This window comes from Coenobita brevimanus, chromosome 79, assembly GCF_032717465.1.
Source record: "Coenobita brevimanus isolate Jiangsu-jjx chromosome 79, ASM3271746v2, whole genome shotgun sequence".
Taxonomy (NCBI): Eukaryota; Metazoa; Arthropoda; class Malacostraca; order Decapoda; family Coenobitidae; genus Coenobita; species Coenobita brevimanus.
In genome coordinates, this window is record NC_137032.1 from 4,135,682 (window position 1) to 4,159,104 (window position 23,423).

The window sequence follows — 23,423 nt, forward strand, 5'->3', positions numbered from 1 at the left end:
TTGAAATAACGTCAAACGTACAAAAAGTCATGTTGAACTAATCACTAATACTTAAATGAAGTTGAATCTCGCTTCATTTATCCAGAATCTGAGACATGAAAAGGGATTGTTGACCCTGTATGGGAGGGTAATCATGCAACTTTCAGGATGGTTGAGGTTGTCAAAAGTCCTTTCATAGCATCTCTGAATTGTGTCAGAAGTTGGTAATTTGCTGAGTCATTCAACAGTAACTAAATGAGTTAGAACTGTTTTACTAGTTCCACGCTCAGATGTGTAACATTAGCACAAATCTAATGAGCTCTTCTTAACCTGATCAACAGTAACCTAATGGTTTGAAAGTCTTACTTCATTGGTTTGAAACCCTAAAAATGAACGAAATGAATCTCACGTCATTGGTCCGGAACTCTATAGATGAACTGGTTGGAATCTCATGTCACTGGCTGGGAACCCTAAAAATAAACGAAGCAAAATCTCACATCATTGATTCAGAACTCAACAGGTGAATTGGCTGAAATCTCATGTTAATGCTTCAGAACCCTGGTAATGAATGGGTCTGAATCTCTTTTGACTGGTTAAGAACATTAGATATGAAAATGTGTTAGAACCCTGCTTCAGTGGTACAGAACCCTAGTAATGGAAACTAGTTGGAATCTTGCTTCACAGACATGGAACTCACAGACTTGAAGGATACAAGTAGTTCACAAAAATTCTGCAAAGCCAATATTCAACAACTATTATATGGTTTGCAGTATCACTTCTCTGGTTCAGAACCCCAGAACTGTAAAAGAATTATTAACCAAAGCTGTCCAGTCTCATTCGGTGTAGCATTCAAAGTGATACTGGAGATTTCGTGACACCTCTTTCCTTGCGACATCAAAACCAAAGGCAAGAAAATTTTCATTATAATAGTCAAAGCATATCGCAAAGGAAGAGGTGCTACGAAGCTTCCCTTGCCAATCAATATACGGGTCTCACTCTGCTCGAAACATCTCTGCCACTTCAAGTCTACGACCCGACTCAGTTTGGATGCAGGGGTTGGAGTCTGCAGGCATCATAACAGGGCCAGGTCATCAACACAGGCAGCCTAAGTACTATACCTCTTTTACTTTAACCTTTCCCAGATTTTCGTCGTATTGAAGATTAAATGCAGTTAAAAGGTAAGGAAAAAACAGTGCTATGTCTCTACTGATTTAAATGAAGCTGATCCACATTTTAGTCTTTCTGAACCTTATTTTGAGAAGTTCAGTGGCAGGAAAAGACATTACTATGGTTCTGCAGCCTTCCCATAGCATTTCTTGACCGGCATCATATTCTAGCGGCAGTTAACTGATACAACTTCGTACTCAAGAAGAGATGACAAAATTTAACGCCAACTACAAGAAGAAAGTAACAAAAATAACAGTAAAAATAGCTGACAACAGTAACAATAATAATGATAACAACAAACAAAACAACAACAACAAAAACAACAAAAAACAATATAATAATAATAATAATAATAATAATAATAATAATATTAGTAATAATAACAATAACTAACAATTTCATCCCGTTCTTAATGGGATGCCTTTCCCAGACAGGCTTCGAGTCTTTGATTCTTTCTTTTCTGTATATAAAATGAAGACGTCGTAGCACCGTAAGGGTTCATTAAAGATTTTGCCACCCTCATGCAGTGTGGGGAAAGTTTATTAAATTTTCTCTCTCAATCTCATTTCGATTGTTTCCATTAAAACCCCTCAAACTTAAGAAAAACTAATTAATTGTTCTAACGTTATGAAAGATTTGATACAGAAGGTAGTCTTCCACTGGACCGTCCTCCAAAAAAGGTAATAATAATAATAATAATAATAATAATAATAATAATAATAATAATAATAATATCAGAAAGGATCGCATTAGTGCCAATTAGCTCATTCTTTTTGCTATTCCCAAAGGACAGTATGTTCATGGATTTCGTCAGTTTTAGCCACTGATACGTAAATAATTCACCGAATGAAGAAACGTTTGTTCAGTACGTTTCTCTCGTACCTAGAGCAACAATAACCTAACCTTATCTTATATGCCTGGGTAGCTACCAAAAGGAAAATGGCGTTCTTCGTGTAGCCTAATGTTGAGCTGCAAAAGAAGTTTGTAGAAGAAAAAAAAAACATGAATGAAAACAGAGAGAGAGAGAGAGAGAGAGAGAGAGAGATTATGAGCCTTAAGCAGCAGACAGCTCGTGCAAAAACACAGTTTCGAGATAAACGCATTTAAAGATTTAGAAGTTTATAATTTTGCTGTGGCTATGCGTAGTGTTGTTTACTTACCACACACACTCGTATATACTAAGGTTATTTATCATGGGGTCTCGTATACTGGAAATCCACCTAAGTAATTAAAAAATGGTAAATGGAAAAGTCTATTCTTCTTTTTTGGTACAGCAGGGGACAAAAATTCTCCTACTGTTCAGCTCTGTCTACTTCATAACTAGGGCATGTCCGTCACTTTCCTCCCTGATGAATCATATCAAAGAGTACCGTCTATGGGCAGATAAGAACAGAATAACTCACCATAGGAATAATTAACATCGAAGTAAGAAGTAGACGAGATGAAATAAAAAGTGAAATTTTGTCCCCGCCTCCACATTACGAGCGTGGAATCCCCACTTTCTTTCTTTTTTTTCCAGTAAGAAAGTCTAAAGTTTCAATATGCCGCACAGCCATAGTACCCAGATATGAAGGATTTTTTTTTCTATATTCCAGAACGTTAATAAAGCAGTAAAGAAATCAACTTGTCAATTGTTAATCCAACGTCATGACACTTATCAGTACATATTATTATTGTTAACAACCAAAAATAACACTCACCGGCCCTGGAGCTGTGTCGAACTTGTGGTGGTGATGGTGGGGTGGGTGGGGAGGAGTGAGAATTCATAACCACTGACGCACAAGGAGAGATCGGCTGTGGCTGGATCGATGCATACTCGTCACATGATGAGTTTGCCCTAAATTTAGTGTTTGAATCCAAGCCTTGACGGACAGTTCATCGGGTGTTGGCAGCATGGGCTTTCATACCCTTGTACATGTTCGCACTTTATCGGTTCGGCCAATGGTGGACACAAAATACAAACACAGTCATAGCCATTGCAACACTTCCACTTTCACGTGCATCACTTTCTATAGGCACCCTTTCCCCTTTAGTACTTCGCCAGCATAGGAAGGGGTTTATTCTGGTTATCAATTTACATCTGAGTAGAAGGTCCAGCCCTGTAGTGACTAATATAGATTAAGGCAGATTCACACAGACACCCTGAAAGGCGGCCTACTCGACCCGCTTCTGTACAGTCCTCCTCCACAACACTAGTTCCAAGCACCTTCTTGATAAAAGTTTAAATTCTTTTAATCCAGAGACCTGCACAAATCCCACTGCACACACTTTTATACTCAGCTTCATTGACCTTTACACAGTGCACAATGCGTTGGACTGACTGGATGTACTTTAGTTCTGGCACATACAGTAAAACACACTTCACAATCCTCAGTATTTATAAGTTTTGCTTGTCATAATCACATACGAGCCAAACGTCGTCAAATATTAGCTTAAAATTATCACGACCTACTTCACTACAGTTTCTGCACTTAACCCAGCGCCTACAGCTCTTGCCTCACCACAAATGAGATTTTCTTTACACACTTTACGTTTCCACCGTAAGGGATCGATTGTACGTTTACGAGGACTTGGTGGAGCTTGACTAGAGGACGGAGAGGAGTCCAATGTGGATTGATAACTGTTAAAAGGTAATGAACAAAATGCACACAAAGGTAAACACACTGTCACAGTCAAGTAAAACACGGAACTGATTATTTTCTGCCCCTGAGCTGGCCGTGTCGCGTGTGTATTGGCAGGGATTTGGGAAGGTGAGGAGTCTCCATCAATGACTAAATAAACAATGATAGAAGTGAGTGCCACAGCCAACAGAAAAATGGATTACCAAAATAAGTCTCAGTAACTTGAAGGCCGTCCCTCACGCCCTCTATTATAGTTACGCATAAGCTTATTGTGTATGGGAAACAAATATAGTGTTTTTATTGGGTAACCGAATAAATCTTTAATACACACAAACTGGAGTATATTTATTGTTTCTCATCCTGGTGTTATAAAGTAGCTATGTTTATCTCTCCTCCTTAATATTTTTCTCCTAGTACATATATGGTCAATAACAGGAGTATAGGCTTTTCTTGTTCCCCTTATTCTGATGTTAATGTATTTGCAGTTTAACCTCATGCTTTTGCTTTTCCTCCATTCTAATTTATCCGTTATTTATTTGTTGCTAACAGGTGTATAAATACTGTTTTTATGAAACAATATTATCATTATTGCCTATACCCCGTCTGTTTTATCCTTAATGCAGTGAGTCAGTAACAGAGGTAAATTTATTGTTTCATCCACGTCTTACGTAGTGGATATAGTCCTATCCTTTCTATTTTCTCATAATTTCTTTTCTCCTTTAACTCTTTCTGAATTATTCTATTTAATATATCATGAGTATTGAAACGAACATTAACAGCAAGATATTTAATTAACGTATTGCAATTAACCGCATATTAGCCAGACACAGACCTATTCAATGACCGGTATATAAATAGGATTTCTGATAACTACCTGCATACTACATTAATTACACATAACAAAGACTGACTTTGGTGTCTGATACAGCATTCTAACTAGGCACTGCAAACATTTAGGTCTACACTATAGGTTTGGAAAACATGGGCCACAAAAGCACATATTTACAGTGATTACTTTAGCATCGTACAAATACCTACTGAATATATATATATATATATATATATATATATATATATATATATATATATATATATATATATATATATATATATATATATATATATATATATATATATATATATATATATATATATATATATATATATATATATAAAATCTATCTATCTATCTATCTGTCTGTCTATGTTTGTATGTATGTATGTATTAATCCCCCTCGTCTGACCATCATCGTCGTCGTCATTAGCATCATCATCGTCATTATCATCATCGTCTTGTGTCAAAGAAGGGCAACACGAAGCCTCTCCAAACTTTCCCCACTCTGGCGAATTGGTTGATAGCCTATTGTTTATGCATAAAGAGGGAATCAAAGGCCCAGCCCCTGCAAGTTGGGGGGCACTAAAGAAAATTAAGAAAAAAAGGTGAAAAAAATAAAAACCAAAATTAAGGCCCAAAAATTTCATGATACCCAAAATCATTACGCTAAAAATTGAAGTTTATTTTGTAGTAAAAATAAAGAGGCTTCCAGCACGAATTTTTTGTTAGTGAGAGAGAGCGAGAGAGAGAGAGAAAGAAAGAGAGAGAGAGAGAGTTGAGATGAAATAGACAGGTTAACTCTTTTACGCTCCCACGAATCAGGGTCAGCTGAGTAAAATCGTCCGTCTAGCAGGAGTGTAATAGAACTGTGGTAGTCAAAAAAGCGTCAATGATACCACCATTAACACTCCTAGGCTCTATACGAAATCTGAGCTCAGGGAAATCGTCTGCCGTCTGCTTTAATAAAATACTGGAGAAGACATAAAAATAAGAGAGGTAAAGAGAGAGGTAAAGGAGAAGACGAAGAGTGGAAAATAAAGGAGAGACTTCAGTAACAGAGGACAACAAATGGGAAGTGGAAGAAGGGGAAAAAGAGAGAGAAAAGAAAGCGGAGAGTGAAAAGTGAGAGAAGGAAAAAATTAAAAGGATAAAGAATGAAAGATTTAAGGACAAGAGAAAGGAGATAAAGAATAAAAAGATTTAAGGAAGAGGGAAGAGAAAAAATGTAGACCAAATATTCACTAACGACGCGGGAAGGAGCGAGAAAAAAGTGAAACTAGAGACAGAAAAAAAGATGGATAATGAGAGAGAGAGAGAGAGAGAGAGAGAGAGAGAGAGAGAGAGAGAGAATGTAGACTTAATAAAAATATTGATAACGCACAAGTTAATCATAAACTGCAAAATAACAAAATAAATCGGTAAGAAAGAGATGTTAGGAAGTACTTAAAGCCAAAGTGAGAACAATCCCCTATGTTGTTTCCTCTTACCCCAGTAAAAATTTATAATACATCAAAATAAATCACTAAAGAAGAGACGTTGAGGATACGAGCCCTTGCCTGTTCCCTGCTACCCCTTCCTGCTCACTTCCTCACAGGACGGTATTGTGTAGCTCTAATTGGAAAAGTTATCTATGTGAAGGGTGATGGGGAAGATGCCTCTCTCTCTCTCTCTCTCTCTCTCTCTGCTTCCCTTCTCTTTTTTTTTTTGTCATTTCCTCTTTCTCTTTTTCTTACTTTCGCTCTACGACTTACTTCCCCCTTTATTGCTTCTCACTCATTATCTTTATTTCTCATTGTGAAGAAACGCCTCAATTCTTCCCCCTTTTCTTACGATTTCTTGCAGATTAAAAAAAAATAATATCCGTGTTAGCCTGAAGAAAATACCTGTATGTGTTAATTTCTTCAAGACAGTAAGGTATTTTAAATTTTGTTAGCGTATTATTATTCATTTTTTTATCAGCTTTGAAGAGGCTTTCCGAACTAGAGGTGTTAGATATGGCTTTTTTAAACCTATTAATTGCTAGAGGTCCTTAATAAAATCGCCTGCAGTTAGGAAGAATATACCAGAAACAATAAAGTTCATTTAAAGATCACAACACCTAGAAATACTAACTGATCTAAGAGCTGGATATTTGACTCTTTCTTGTGACTTTTAACTTCCACTGGTTGCCCTCAAAACCAAACAACTTCATTCTTGCCTGACCCTTAACCCATTCACTAACTTTGGCCCTAAGTGGATCAGCGCTGTTTAAGATGACCTTCCTACGTGACCTTGGCTTTGACCTTTCCCTGAGAAGAAGGCATTTGACTGATTGTTCTCAAAATCCAATCTCTTTATTCATGCCTTACTCTGAACATTTTCAAGAAGTTTGGTCTAATCAGATAAGAAAATAAGTTAATCTTGCCTTGTGACCTTAACCTTTGACCTATTGTTCTAAAAAAACTGATCATCTCCCAAGCTGATCTTTAACTCTTCTATAAACTTTGATGTAACTCAGACCAAAGTTGTTTTAGTTATTTTGATCACAGTCAGACACATGGTTGAACTTTGACTTTGTCCTGTAACCTTGACCTTTGGCTGACTGTCCTCAAAATCAGATCTCTTCGTTCGTGTCTTACCCTCAGCCCTTCCACCACGTTCGGTCTAAATTGGAAAGCTGTTTAAGTTGACGTTCTTAGGTTAAACTTTGACTTAGTCTTGTGGCTTTGATTTTTACCTACTGATCTGAAAAACAGGTCAGTACCCTAGGTGACACAACCCTCCCAACAAGTTCGGTTAAAGTTATATAAAACATCTTTGAGTTATTTGTAAAACACACACACACACACACACACACACACACACACACACACACACACACACACACACACACACACACACACACACACACACTCCGACCAAAGCAATATCCCCTTCCCTCCATTGCGAGCACAGGTGTAAAGACACATCACACGACTTGAGGAGTTAATCGTTTGACATCAAAAATTTATCTTCATTAAGCAAAGTCGCCTGGTGTTATCTGGTTATATGCATGGAAGTGTCAGGACGGGAGAGAGAATGGTGTTCCTCAGGGTTATGTCTTTTCTTCAACTCCTATGTTATGTGCCAGGCATCTTGGAAGGAACTAGTGTTTAATCTGTGTGTGTGTGTGTGTGTGTGTGTGTGTGTGTGTGTGTGTGTGTGTGTGTGTGTGTGTGTGTGTGTTTTAGGTACTGTAAGCTCTAAGTCTTCATTTCTTTCGTTTTTTCATGTATAACTGAGCGTTAAGAATCCGATCTTTACCAGTTTGGAAATCTCCTTACTTAGTTTCTTGGTGATAAATGTTTGGGTTCAACACTCTTAGGTTCCTGTGACTCACCTTAGGATCCCTTGACTCACCTTAGGCTCCTCTGATTCACCTTAGGCTCCCTGGACTCACCTTAGGCTCCTCTGACTCACCTTAGGCTCCTCTGATTCACCTTAGGCTCCTGTAACTCACCTTAGGCTCCTGTGACTCACCTTAGGCTCCCTTGACTCACTCTTACCTGAATGAAATCGTCTGGCGTTAGCTGTATTAAGGAATGGCTGAGTCACGTGGTCAGGGCAGTGTGTTTTAGTCTCCTGCTCCTTTAGCAATATTTGTTGGGGCTTAAATATGTCACGTTGTCCTCCTCAGGCCTGCCGGATGGAGATACTGCCCCCTCTCCCCCCTGCCCCTACCACCCCTGCTCCCCCTCTCCCCCCTGCCCCTACCACCCCTGCTCCCCCTCTGCCCCCCCCCCAACGTTTATTCCAGACGCTCCACATTTTCCTCTGTTTTGTTGATTTTCTCATATTTTTCACTATATTTCATTTTATTTTATTTTTTTACTTTATACAGCCTGTTCACTCCAGATACTCTCTATTTTATTTATTTTATTTAGTGTACGTTAATGTTGTCAGTATTCACTTTATTTTTCCATTTTATATTACATTCTTTTTTTATTTGGGTGTTTGGTTGTGGCGGCCACCATCCACTCACTTGATACAGTACTGGCTACTTCTTCCTTGGCCTTCATCATTCTTTTCCTGTCTGTGTCCTTCTCTCTTCTTCTTTCTCCCATCCATCCTGTCACCTTCCATTACGCTTAAATCCACTTCAAGTAGCTTTACACTGCCTAACAAGCCTAGTAGTTTCTTATAACACAGGAAGCCATTTACAACGCCGAGTGGTAACCATATAACTAGATAACGAGGTGATGTGAAGCCTATTACGGTGCCCTGTTGAATGAGTGGAGAGGCAAATACTGTGTTCATCGTGGTAGAAAAAAGCCTTCAGTCCACATATTTCTTAGCTTCTTAGTTCCACGTATGGTCTCAGCTGAATGAAATCGTCTTATGTCAGCCAGATCGAAGAACCTAACTTCGGAAAGCGCGTGGCAGCAAAGGAATTCTCTACATTGAATAAAATCGTCTGGTATTAGCCTGTAAGAAGATTTGTATAAAGATCTGAAGAAGTTTTAAGACTTATATTGCAGTTTCGCCATGTGGAGAGCGAGAGACTAACTATGTGAGTGAGGCAGAGGGGTGGGAGGGGGACACCGAGGATGAAATGGAGGAATGGGGTGGAGAGGTTTATGAGGGAGGCGGGTGTGAGGTGGAGTAATGGCAACGAAATGGCGGGGGACAGGGCGACATGGAGACGAGTTGTTTGTGGTCACTCTTTATGGGATTAAGGCGTGTGGCTATAGATAGATAGACAGATAGACAGACAGATAGATAAATAGATAAATAGACTGCAGTTATCCTCTTAGCTGGCCACATTAGTTTAGTCTCAGGCTGTATTAAATAAAGTAATGTTTCTACAACTGAGAGTTCGTGTCATTTTACCTGTCCATAACGAGGGATATCCCTAGGCCTAAATTTTCGTTCAGTAAACAAGCACCGTAACACCTTTTCATAAGCGATTTATTTTTGGTTCCGGCTGGTCAGTATCATTTTCTACCTTACTTATGTCGGGCATGGCGATATTAGGATGATATAAGCAACACAAAAGACGACACTAATGTATAATAAGCAAAATGAATCGCTTAGAAAGAGGTGTCAGGCAGCTTCCTTAACCGACAAGAAAGCGGGTCCCCAGACTTGAGCCAAATCGTCTGGTGATGGAAAGGATTATATGTGAAAAGTGACATTAGGCTGAGAGGGTTGATGAAGGCTGCTTTTACTCGTATACTCTTCACAAACCAGCAGACGACTCTCCTCAAGAATATGCAAAGACGCTATGATACTGCAAGATAGTTGTGTGAGAGGTCCTTATCTTTGCTATGAATGTTAAAAAAATAAAGGAGAAATAAATCAAAGAGTAACGGAATCAGGAATACAGTGTCATAAAAAGAAAACATGAAATAAATAAAGGCGATAACGTACGAAAAACCGAGTATATGAGAAAGTGAGAAAAGAGATAAGGAAAACAGAAAAATATATCATCCTACAGAACTGATAACAAAGAAAAGAAATTGACGCCTTCAGCTAAATGGCATATATTTTTCTAGTCATGCAACCACTAGGCGATTTTTTTTTTTTTTCATCTTAAGAAGCCTCTCAAGAAGGAAAGGAGTAAGGAAGGAGACATCTAACCCTTCCACTCCAAGGCTCGTATTCTCGTCGGTTAAGGAAGCTCCCTAACACTTGATCCGTAGCGATTTTTTTTGTATATGACTGGTTAATGTCCTTTTGTACGTCATTTAAGCAGAGTGTGGAAATATTGGAAGGATTTATGCAAGACAAAAGAGGACAGAAAAGTGTAATAAACAAAACAAATCGCTTAGGAAAAGGTGTTGCGGAGCTTTCTTAATAGATGAGTGTAAGGGTATGGCTCTCCAAAGCTGAATGGAATCGAACAGACAGATCAAGAATGAAATAAGAAATGCGTCTTGGGAGTGAAGGAGGTAATTGCGGTGCCATATTTGCTTTCTCTATTTTGCCAGCAAATGGAGACGAAAGGAAGATGTTTGGGGAGGGTCGTGTGTCATGATAACGAGCGAAAACAAACCCTCCTGATTACACTATGACCTTGACCTTTGACCTGGCATTTAACCCTTTCACACTGATGATGCACCTTTTTTTTTTTTTAATTCATGGCGGTAAGATGGAGGGATGGAGTGGTGAAGTATATGAGGGAAGGGGTGTGTGAGTTGGAGGGAGGGCAGAGTAATTAATGGCAGGGGACCGGGCGACATGGAGGTGATTTGTTCGTGGCCACCCGTTACAGGATTAAGGTGTCTGGCTAGAGATAGATAGACAGATAGATGGGTACCAATAAACGATTCTACTCAACTCGGGAGATATTTTTCAAACAGATAGATTAAGCTGTATACTTCATTATCCCCCTCAGTACTTATGTCTTAGGAGTAAAATAGTCTGGAGATACCAAGTGAAAATATGCAGTATATAATTGTACTGAGGAGTTTAGCCTTAAGTCTTAGTCTATAAGAAGCCTCTCAAAGCCTGAACCAAACTTCTCTGAGGATGATGATAAGAGAGAGAGAGAGAGAGGTATGGCTTCTGTTTTTGCTAGGGTGTTAATTCCTGAAAGGGATGGTGTCTTCTTCAATTGGATGTAATTGAGTGATTATGATGATGATGACAATGATGATGATAATGATGATGATGATGATGATGACGATAGTTGTACCAGTAGTTGTAGTAGTAGATGTTGTTGTTGCTGTTGTAATCATCATCATCACAATCATCATCTCTCAGTTTTATAGCACTCGCCCAAACGCAGTGGGAGCAACGGTGACAATTGCTTCCGTGATCTTCTCTTGCAAATGGGCGATGTATTTTTTCCTGGTAAACGATGGCCTTTACATGTCCCCAGAGAAAATAATCTGACGGTGTGAGATCTGGTGATCTAGTTGGCCATTCAGTTGAGCCCCGGCTGCCACTCCAGCATTGCGGAAACAAACACGTGATTTTCCCTATATGTTCTGACTTCTGAATCACCCTGTATTTAGATATGGTATCTATTTTTTCTACGCACCCGACTCTGACTAAAGACTACGAAGCCCGTTTCCTAAATCCAATACTTCACCTGCGACTGAGATTTTCGTTGTTGTTGATTTTTTTTTAACATTTTTTCGTGTAGTTCAGTGGCAGCGTAAAATTTTGGCCCTGCATCCATTCCATAGCAGTTGTTAGTGATTAGCATTTTTTTTTAGTCTCTCCTTGCGGCTCAGTATTTCAGAGATTTGTAATTATATGCCTCGTTACAGAGTCAATTAAGCAGTGTTCTTCGCTTAATGGAACCACCTGAGACAGAAAATAGTACATAGGAAAACAGAAAGTACCACATAGGATACAAAAGAGTACACAGGAGTACATAGAAAGTCCAGATAACAGAGGCCCACTGAATGATTACAAGGCTATCAGGTGGGGAAACACAGGCATCTACTAAGGTTCTAACCAACAAGTGCGAGACAAGGGAGAAAAAGGAGAATATTCTGGCCCTGAAATGTCACAGAGAAAAATACTAGGCTGAATGCTGCTATCTTACTATTTCTGTTCCTGTTTCAATCCTTTCATGCTGGCTACATACCTTTCCTCGTTCTAGTACTCTCTCTCTCTCTCTTTCTCTCTCTCTCTCTCTCTCTCTCTCTCTCTCTCTCTCTCTCTCTCTCTCAAACACCATTTTCTTGACATAACCTCAGCTCAAAGAGGAAGTTAGTGGTCTGTGGGCAAATATTACTTTTTTTTTTTTTAGGTTCCCTCTCCCTCCTCCATTTTCTTCGCTCCTTCTCACCTGTCTCTCTCTCTCTCTCTCTCTCTCTCTCTCTCTCTCTCTCTCTCTCCGGCTATCATTACTCCTCACGCACCCAAGCTCCTAAAGATATTCAAATTGTGCGTGAAAGTGTCTCTTCTCTTTTCTCTCAGAATTCCCACATCTCTTTCTCTCTTTTTCTCTTTTCTCATTTTCTTTTTCTCTCTTCTCTTTCTCATATACTCCGTTTCTCCTTAATTATCGCCTTTATTTGTTTCATGTTTTCTTTTTATGATTTACTGTATTTCTGATTCACTTACTCTTTATTTTACTTACTTACCCTTCATTTGTTTTTTTTAATTCGTAGCAAAACGCCAGGGTATATAAGAGCAAAAACAGCTTATTTTGTTTAGTTTCTATTGTTATTGTTTTTGTTTTGGTTATTGTTATTACTGTTGTTGCTATTGTTGTGATTGTTATTGTTCTATCTATCTATCTATCTATTGCCAGACGCCTCAAGCCCGTTTGGGGTGGCCACAAAGAAATCGCCTCCAAGTCGCCCTGTCCCCCGCCATTTCACTGTCCTGCTCCCAACTCACACCCCCCTCTCTCATATACCTCTCCACCCCATCTCTCCATCTCATCCTCGGCCTCCCCCTCCCTCTTCCCCCCTCCACCTCACTCACATACACACTCTTCGTCAGTCTTTCACCCTCCATCCTCTCCACATGGCCAAACCACCTCAGTGTGTTCCTCATAACGCTTCCTATCACATCCACATCCACACCACAACGCTCCTTTATATCCTCATTCGTCAGCCTGTCTCTCCACGTGACTCCACAGGCTCCTCTTAAATAACTCATTTCCACTGCTCTCACTCTTGACTTGTGTCCTTCCAACAATGTCCAAGCTTCACTTCCGTACGTTAGAGTTGGTATCACAATACTGTCATGTAGTAACTTTTTCACTTCCATGCTCACTTCCCTGTTTCTTATCACTGCTTTCAAGGAACCAGCAACCTTACTTCCCTTGCTGTACCCTTTCAAGCACTTCACCCTCCAACCCTCCATCCTTACTCATCACACTACCCAAATACTTAAACGTACTCACATTTTCCAATTCCTCACCATCCAACCTCGCTGTACATTCACTAACTTCACCTCTCTCAAAGACCATCACTTTACTCTTCCCTACATTCACCTTTAGGTTCCGTTTCTTACACACTCTCTCAAACTCATCCACCAAGCCTTGCAGCTCCCCTTCGTCTTCACTCAACAACACAGTATCATCTGCAAACAACAGTACAGGGAGTTTCCAAACACTATCCTCTCTCACCAGGGCCACTCCAACATCCACTACCCTACCTTGTACCTCTTTTATTACCCCATCCATGTACAGATTGAACAACCATGGAGACATGACACATCCCTGTTTCAAACCAACTTTCAAAGAGAAAAATTCACTTAGTTCACCATCCACACGCACTGCAGCCTTCGCACCATCGTACATACTCTTCACAGCATTCAACAACTTCCCATCTACTCCATATATTCTTAACACTTTCCACAATCCTTGTCTATCCACCCTGTCATATGCTTTCTCCAAATCCATGAAAGCCGCATACAACTTCTTTCCCTTCTCTAGAAAATTTTCCACTAAAGATCTAAGAATGAATATCTGATCTACACAACCTCTTCCCTTCCTAAAGCCTCCCTGTTCTTCTCCAACTAATTTCTCTGTTCTTTCTCTAACTCTGTCTATAAGTATCTTACCATACACTTTTCCTATTATACTAAGAAGACAAATGCCCCTATGATTACCACACACTTCTTTTTCCCCCTTTTCCTTTGTACAAGGGAATAATTATACCTGACTTCCAATCCTCCGCGACTCTACCTTCCTCCCAGGCCAATCTGCACATCTTCCACATCCATTCTACTTCTATCTCTCCCCATGCTTCAGCATTTCACCACACACTCCATCAATTCCTGGGGCTTTCCCCGATTTAACTTTCTTCATTGCTTCCACAACTTCTATCCTACTGATTTCTTCCTGTCTTCTCACCTCCCTCCTTCTCCCAGCCATTCCCCAGCCACTTATACTTGCATTACTTCCATCCTCTACGTTCAACAATTCCTTAAAGTGTTCTCTCCATCTGCTCACTTTTTCTCCCTTCTCCACTAGTAATCTACCATTTTTATCTTTCACTCCCCTGCTAACTTCACTTCCACCCTGTCTTACTCTTTTCACTTCTCTCCAGAACATTTTCTTACAGTCCCTCCACTTTACACTCAAATTCCTTCCAAATTCCTCATCCACTCTCTTCTTACTCTCTCTTACTAATCTTTTCACCTCTCTCTTTCTTTCCACATATAACTCTCTCTTCCGCCTCTCAACTTCTTCCACGCCCCTGTTTCTCATCCATTCATTGTATGCTTTCTTCTTTTGTGCCACAGCCTGTTTCACCTCTTCAGTCCACCACGCTGTTCCTTGCACCCCCTCCGTCTTCTCTTCCTTCCACACACCACATCACATGCTGCACATATTTCTTCTGTAAATATCTTACACATACGTTCCACGTCTCCCATCTGCTCCAATTCATATTTGCCCAATCGTTCCTCCACTTCTCTCTTATACTCTGCCTTTTTCTCATCCTCTTGTAACCTTTCCACTCTCCTTGCAACTACTCCTTCCTCTCGTCTTTCCCTTCTTCTATTCCTCCATCTTACTTGCATCCTAATTCTGGCCACCACCAAGTAGTGGTCAGAAAGTCCACTCCCCCAACCTCTATACACTCTTGCATCCTTTACACATCTTCGCATCCTTTCATCCACACACACATAATCAATCATTGCCTTCCTTTCATTCATTGAAACCATCTCTACATTGATATGATTAATCCTACAGCATCTATCAACACTAGGTTTACTTCCATGATCCCTCTCCCAACCCCACCACTGCTTCATCTCCCTCTGTGTGCCCTTCCCCTCTAGTCTCTCAATTTAGGGTGATATTTCGAAATGACCTTCACTGTACAAAAATACACTACCCTTATAACACCCACTTCACAGGGTATACTCCCCCTCCTCAGCCTCAACGCCCAACCAAATCTCAGCCCATCCCACCCACTCCTTTGTTCACTACCTCCATTTCTTTGCCACCCCTGGAGGTTTCACTGACGACGCAGGTCACGCGATCGACGAAAACATTATATTTACCATTCCTTCTTCCCCCCGTTCTCTCTCTCTCTCTCTCTCTCTCTCTCTCTCTCTCTCTCTCTCTCTCTCTTTCTCTCGTAATAAAAGACAGAGCAATTTTCTTGGCTGTTCAGGCAGAAAGTCTCCCCTTTTATTCCCTTATCTCTCTCTCTCTCTCTCTCTCTCTCTCTCTCTCTCTCTCTCTGACCCTCCTCATATCCCATCAGCTCTCACTCGCTGTCTCTCCCACCAACTAACATCATCATCATCATCATCATCATCATCAACATCATCACCACCATCATCATTTTCATCATCAACATCATCATCAACATCATCATCATCAGTCTCATTGTTACAGATTTTTGGTTTTAGCTTCATATATATCATCATTTTCATCTTCAAATTCATCCTTCTTCTTGTCCTCATCATTATCAACATTATCATCATCATCATCATCATTATTAATATCAACGTCATCATCATCTTCAACTACGTTCTTACTATCTTCATCTTAATCTTTATCATCAGCGTCATAGCCATCAACATCAAAATCACCATTACAATCACCATCATCATCATCATAATCAGCACCATCATTTTCATCATCATCCAAATCATCATCATCATCAGCAGCAGCAGCATCCTGGCTCGATATTTTACGCGGGGTGGGAAGGATCTAGTTATAAAAATGAAAAAATAAAAAATAAATAAATAAAAGATATAATAAAATACCCATTGAAATAAGGTACACCTCCGTTCATTCATCATTCACTGTAGGGCAAGTCAGGGGTAGAATTTGCCTCTTCAGTACGATGACACTTCTTACATTTCATTCTTTCTACCATCAGTCAGAGTTATTAGCCCCAGACAAGATCTCGCTTTGCTGTTTTAGGTGAGAGCCCAGGTTCAACTGAATGTGCACCCAGTGGACTGCAGGCTGAAGTTGCCCTTTTTCCGCAGTCCACCTACCTCGTTTTTGGAGGATAAGGAGGGAGTTGAGGAAATAATGTGCAACCGGTCAGTGGAGCCGCCCTGTTATATCCATACCACCACGTGAAGGCTCCCTTTTAAAGCACTTGGTCTCTCTCGAAAGCGAAACTCGTTAAAACAGTCTTAGTTGTTGTTGTTGTTGATGTTGTGGCTCCCGGCTCAGCTGTGAACCCCGTAGACTGCAGGCTTCAACTATTCTTCTGCAGTCGAATCTCCTCATTTTAAGTGATAAAGAATTAGCCCAGTTGAGGAACGTTTGTATACCTAGGCAGTGACGCCGCCTGGTCATCCGTGTGCCACCACATGAAGGCGTCCCTCTCCAGCAACAGCAGTGTCAGTAAACCCTATTTCTTTATTCAGTTTTTACCGAAGAAAATATATACACAGAAATCCATACATACATACATACATCTTAGGAATGCGATATCGTAGTTAAAGTATTAACAAGAAAATGGGGGAAAATCAAACGCGATATAGGAAAAAGCGTGGAACAGGGGTAAGGGGAATGTAAGAGTGATAAAGCAATATAGAACAAGGAAAGCAGGTACGAACAGTAAGAGAGAGAGAGAGAGTTATACTCGTATTTAAGCAGCGTGTGTTTAAGTTCTTTATCTTGTTGTTCTTTTTCCTTTTCTTTTTCTTCAAAGAGGAAACCTATAATTTTACCCTTCACCACGCCCACACTCCCAATCAAAAACACTAGTATTTCACCACCCACCATCATCTCATCCCCGCCCATGCTGTTGAAGTTTTTCCACTCTCCTCACCCACTTCCAGCTGCAAACTACTGCAATCACCAAAACAGCCAGCCAACGTACATGTGTGTGTGTGTGTGTGTGTGTGTGTGTGTGTGTGTGTGTGTGTGTGTGTGTGTCCTTCAAGCATCTAAAACTGGCTACCTCTCAAGATACTAAGAATTCTTGCCTACTTGAGGGGTAACTCTCTCAAAAAAATGAGACCGTAAGCATGACCATCACCAACCCCTATGTCCTCTTCCAAATCACATGCCAGTTTTAGTATTCTTTCCCAACTAATTTTCCAATTTTTATGTTCTCTTTCAAATCATTCTGGTCAACGTTGAAACAGGAACTCTTCGTATAAAGTTTTCAGTTGAGGAGTGCGAGGCAGGTTTCAAACAATTTACGTACCACATTACTACGCCCTTACTACGCACTAAATACTAAGTTACAGGGAATGAGGCTCAGATACTAACGAGAAAGTGGTGATTCAAACTTCTCTGTGATTTGGTCTGTGTGTGTGTGTGTGTGTGTGTGTGTGTGTGTGTGTGTGTGTGTGTGTGTGTGTGTGTGTGTGTGTGTGTGTGTGTGTGTGTGTGTGCATACGAATTTTCCCTCCCACGTAAGTCTGTTTCTTCGATGCTGTTGCTTCGATGAGGTTGTACAAAGGAACGTGTGAAGTTGTTTTGGCCCCTATGTTAGCCACTGTATGAGCTGAATGCTTCTGAGTTTGGTGTGTGTGTGTGTGTGTGTGTGTGTGTGTGTGTGTGTGTGTGTGTGTGTGTGTGTGTGTGTGTGTGTGTGTGTGTGTGTGTGTGTGTGCGTACAAACAATGGAAACAGCGGATTTAGGTGGATATACCAGACGTTACACCATGTCTCTTTCTCAGGTCACTCATCGTATTTAGTCCATTCACCTTCACTGGCATAATTTCACAGCCAATCATAAAGGGACTCGAGTATGTTGCTAGGTATGAACTTCCATGGAAAATATGGTAGTAGGTCTTGAAACGCATCCCTCTCAGTGTCATATTAGAGGAGGTATTATGGGAATGAATAACTCCGCCACCTCCTTTTTGCTACAATCTTGAATTTTTGTCAAGAGGTGAGGGTCAGACTTGTCCCAGTTTGTCTTTATACTCTCAAACCCTGGCGGAGGTATGCACTCTGCTCCACCAGGGTAGCAAGAATAAAGTGAGAGAAATGATTTGAGAGTAGTAGTAGTAGTAGTAGTAGTAGTAGTAGTAATCATCATCATTATTGTTCTCATCATCATCATCATCATCATCATCATTATTGTTTTCATTATCATCATCATCATCATTATTGTTTTTCTTTATCATCATCATCACTATCATCCAGACATCCCTTCCCACACCACGGTTGGGAGAGATTGATGGTGATGATGATGATGATGATGATGATGATGACAACAACAGCAGCTTCAGCAACAGCAGCGCCAGGAACAGCAGCGGTTGTAGTTGCTAACCAATCGGATCATGTGGTGCTAATCTACCTATGCAAATTAATCCTCTCAAACAGTAATCCTGGGGGGTCGTCAGGGGATTTAACTCATTGGCCTGTTCTACCTGTCTTCCGCACCCCTGTTCCTACTTTTGGGTTCATTTTTATTTTTATCATTAGCTTTATTTGCAATTAATGGTTAACACTTTTATCTTCACTCATACAATTACCAAACACATCACAACAAAGCAAGCGATTAATGACGAGATCTAGGGAAGAGAGAGAGAGAGAGAGACAGACAGACAGACAGACAGACAGACAGACCCCTAACATAGTCCCCTCTATTCCTTTCTGAGCACTCCAGAGTTTACGATCCAAGGAATTTGTCACACATCACGTTTTCCTTCCCATATGTTAAAACAGGAAAGACGCACTGAGTGAAAAAATCTCTCTCTCTCTCTCTCTCTCTCTCTCTCTCTCTCTCTCTCTGACACCCCAGTGGTTCTCCTCATCTAACTATCGCCGGACAACACTGCATATTAAAAACTACTGGATCTCCACTGCATCTCACCTTTAAGCTTAGGCAACACCAGGATAGATATTGTAGACCGAAATATAAATGTTAAATAAAGCTTGATAGCCACTTCTAATTAATTACGAATTTACGGTAAAAAAAAAATACCTACAAATTTATTACAGTGTCTGATGTAATATTCAGTCCCGACCATCGTGCTTCATTTATGGAATTAAAAGTGTTTTAATTAATTGGCTGGGGCTGAGAAAGGCCAAACAGTTTGATGCAACACGCAAATGAAAAATAATGTTTTCATTATAGCCTTAAAACTGTTCACTTTTAATCGCAAACTGTAATACTGAAGTCTAAAATTTGGCCACCCCTGATATAGGAAGTTAACCCCTTTGGACTTTATTTATCTATTTACTTATTCTTACTCCTACAAGACGCTTTCAATTTATTTAGGAGACATCTCACCTTTAAAGCTGGAAGGAGTAGGTACCGCCTCGGTTAACTCCTTACCTATAAGAATAAAATAAATTCTGAATAAAATCGTCTGAGGGTAGTGTAAAGAAAATGAAAAACACGTCGTTGGATTGAAGGAATAAAGGAGGTAAGGAAGAAAAGAAAAAGTTGAAAAACAAAAACAAAAAAACAAGAAAAAATGTAGAGATGAAGAGTGTTAAGATGTGAAAATGGCGAGGGAAAAGTAAGGAAAAATGGAAAAAGCAAGAAAAAAAAGTGGTGAGATAAAGAGGGTTGGAGCAGGTGAATAATGATGGGAGAAAATAAAGAGAGAGAGAGAGAGAGAGAGAGAGAGAGAGAGAGAGAGAGAGAGAGAGAGAGTGAGAGAGAGAGAGAGGCGATCCAGAAACAGGAACAGAGAAGCACAAAAGTAAGAGAACCATCAACAGAGTGCCCAGTGAAACAAACCAAGGCATCATTTCACTCAATCATCAGGCTTTCGAGTGTCCAAAGTCTTTCTGAATATGGAAAGCAAAGGTATGGAGTAAAATTAAACCTTACAGTCTGACAGTGTTTTTTCTTTCATTTTTCTCACTATCTACAGACGATTTCACTAAGCTCAGCAGATTTTTCGAACTGGAGAGGTTAAATAAAGCCTTCATAAACCCCTTCACTATTACAAATCTCTCCTAGGTTAAATAAAATTGTCTGGTGGTGAACTGATTAAAATGAATAATATGTAAAATAGGATGAAGAGCATACAAATAATTAAATCGCAATACAGGGTTAATAGCGAAATAAAATCCAAATAAAGTAATCCCCAACAAGAGTTAAATCCCTAACAAATCTCTACACCCAGGGCAGTATTCTACGTGGCGTGGGAGACTTCGTAGCACGCATTCCATGGCGATTTATTTTGCATATCACATCTTTTCATCTGGCGCTAAGACAAACACTGTTTATATGAAAAATATATAATGAACGTACAAGAAAATATCAAGCTCAGATATGCATGCTAAATCGCTATGGAAATGATGGTTCGAAAATTATAATTCCCCATAAAGAAAAGATGCTTCGAAGCCAGCGATTCCGCCTAGATTACGCCCTCCAGTTCGACCCGTGTTTCGAACCTGCCAGCGAGTCGGTTCGAGAGCAGAGATGCCCAAGGGCCCAGGGACGGTAGTGTGCGCAGTTACCGGGTACGGGAGAGGAAGGGAGGTGCTAGTCACACATCTCCCCTCCTCAGATCTTACGCACATGTTATTTATCTTAGTGATCCTGGTGTGACTATAGGAAAAAGTTAAAGAAAATCTGTCTTAACTCTCCAACTAAATTTTTATTCATTGTGATTGCACTGAACTACTTCGAGTTTGTGTTGTGAAGCAGTATTTACAATGAACTGCCTCGTGTGACGGTGGTAATGTTCGTAATCATTGTGAACCGCCTCGTGTATACTACGAAAAAAAAAAAAAAGTCTTGGAAATTATGGTGAACTGTTCCGTGCGTACTGAAAGGAAATATATGCAAACTGCCACGTGTGTACTGGGAAAAATATTAGTAATGTTATGACGTGTCTCGTATGTGCTGGGAGAAAATCTTTGTTATGGTGACCTCTCTTGTCTGTACTCTGAAGAAAAAAAAAAATCTTAATTATTGTGAACTGGGAGGTCGTAGTAATTAATGACCATCTTTCTGACCTTTGGTTCCTTCTTCCATGCATTAAAAAAAAAAAAAAGTAATAATCTTAAACCATGCAACATGAGATCGTCTGTTATAAAAACTAATTACTACGAAATGCTCTTACTGAACTTAGGGGAATCTATCGGTATGAAGAGGATTGAAACGTTCTCCATTAACGTTTTCAAGATGCGACGTTATTTTCACCTTCAGTGACAGAGGCCTGAAGTGAAGTGTTGGAAGTGAAGTGCTGGGAGTGAAGTGTTGGGAGTGAAGTTGTGTATGATAGTGCTTCATGAACGCCTCCTACCTTAGCTGTCATAACTGCACACATACGCACACGCACACAAACAAACATGTACAGTACGCACGCACACAAACAAGCACGCAGATACTCTCATACACATATATATACACATGCACATACACGTACACAGACACACCCATATACACACACACACACACACACACACACACACACACACCACACAATACACATACACACAAACACATACACATATACACACATACACATTCACAGCATACACATACATCCACACATACATATACATATACACACACATATACATATACATACACACATACACATAAATACATACACATGTACATACATACATACACATACACACATACACACATACAGACACACACACATACACACACACACATACACACACGCACGGACACACGCACGCACACGCACACACATACACATACACATATATATCCACATGCACCTACATATACAATATACATACAGTACACATACATACATACACATACACACATAAACATACACATACATACACAGAAGCATATACACGTACACATAACATACAGTACACATAAACACACATACACATAACATACAGTACACATAAACACACACACACACACACACACACATACACATAAACATGCCTACCCATCCATCCACCCACCTACCTACCTACCTACCAACGCTGACTCGCTCCTACTTCACCAACAAGCCACCGATCAGCACATCAGCACTACCCTCAGCACCTGTATAAAGGTAAGGTGTCATCTTTATACATATACAACTTCGGACAGCCATAGCACTCCAATTTTTAGTCCAATAGTTGTGAAACTCCCACACAGTATTATGAAAAAGTTCGATGGGCATTACTGGAAATCGCAGATCATCGCTCACCGTCTCTTTATTTATCGCAAAAATAAAAAGAAAGATTAACTATAGTCGGTATGAAAAAGAAAAAAAAATAGAGGGATGAAAGGGAAAAGGAAGAAAGAGTAGGGAATCCGGAGGAGTTTCTGGACGGATGGGAGACGAAAATGGTGAGAGAGAGAGAGAGAGAGAGAGAGAGAGAGAGAGATGGGAGGAGGGAGGGAGAGGGAGACAAAGGGGGAAGTGGGAGGAAGGGAGAAAAAAAAAAAGAGTTGGAGAAAATACATGAGGGAAGAAGGGAAAGACGGAGGAAGGGAGGGAAGAAAAAGGGTTGGAGAGAAAATTGGGCAAGGCGAAAGGAAGGAAAGATAGGAGATGGAGGAAGAGAAGGTGGGAGGAAGGGTGGGAGAAAGGATTGGAGAGAAATTGATCAGGGAAGGAGGGACAGAAGGTGGGAAGGATGGAAGGAGGGAGAGAAGAAGGGAGAGACTGAGGGAGGGAGAGAAGGATGGAGGGAAGGAGGGAGAGAGAGAAGGATGGAGGGAAGGAGGGAAGAAGCCTGGAGGGAAGCCAAGCCACAAGAATGTCAGATACCAACGCACAAAATCTAAATTCTCATACTGCCTCTCTTAACTTTCCTACGTCCAACATTGTCATTTTAATACTACACCTTTTTCACTCTAACTTGGCCAAAAATTGCTGTCTCTCCATCTTCAGTTCTGAGGTATGACAACAGATTAACTCTAGAATATGGTGCTAGTCACGAAGAAGCGCTGAGGAAAGGATATACAGCCGTAGTGTTGTCTCACCTCTGCCTCTGAGCTGCGAGAAATAAACCGCGAAAGGCAATAATCTGAGACAAGTTAAGGTGAAAAGAGTATAGCTTATTC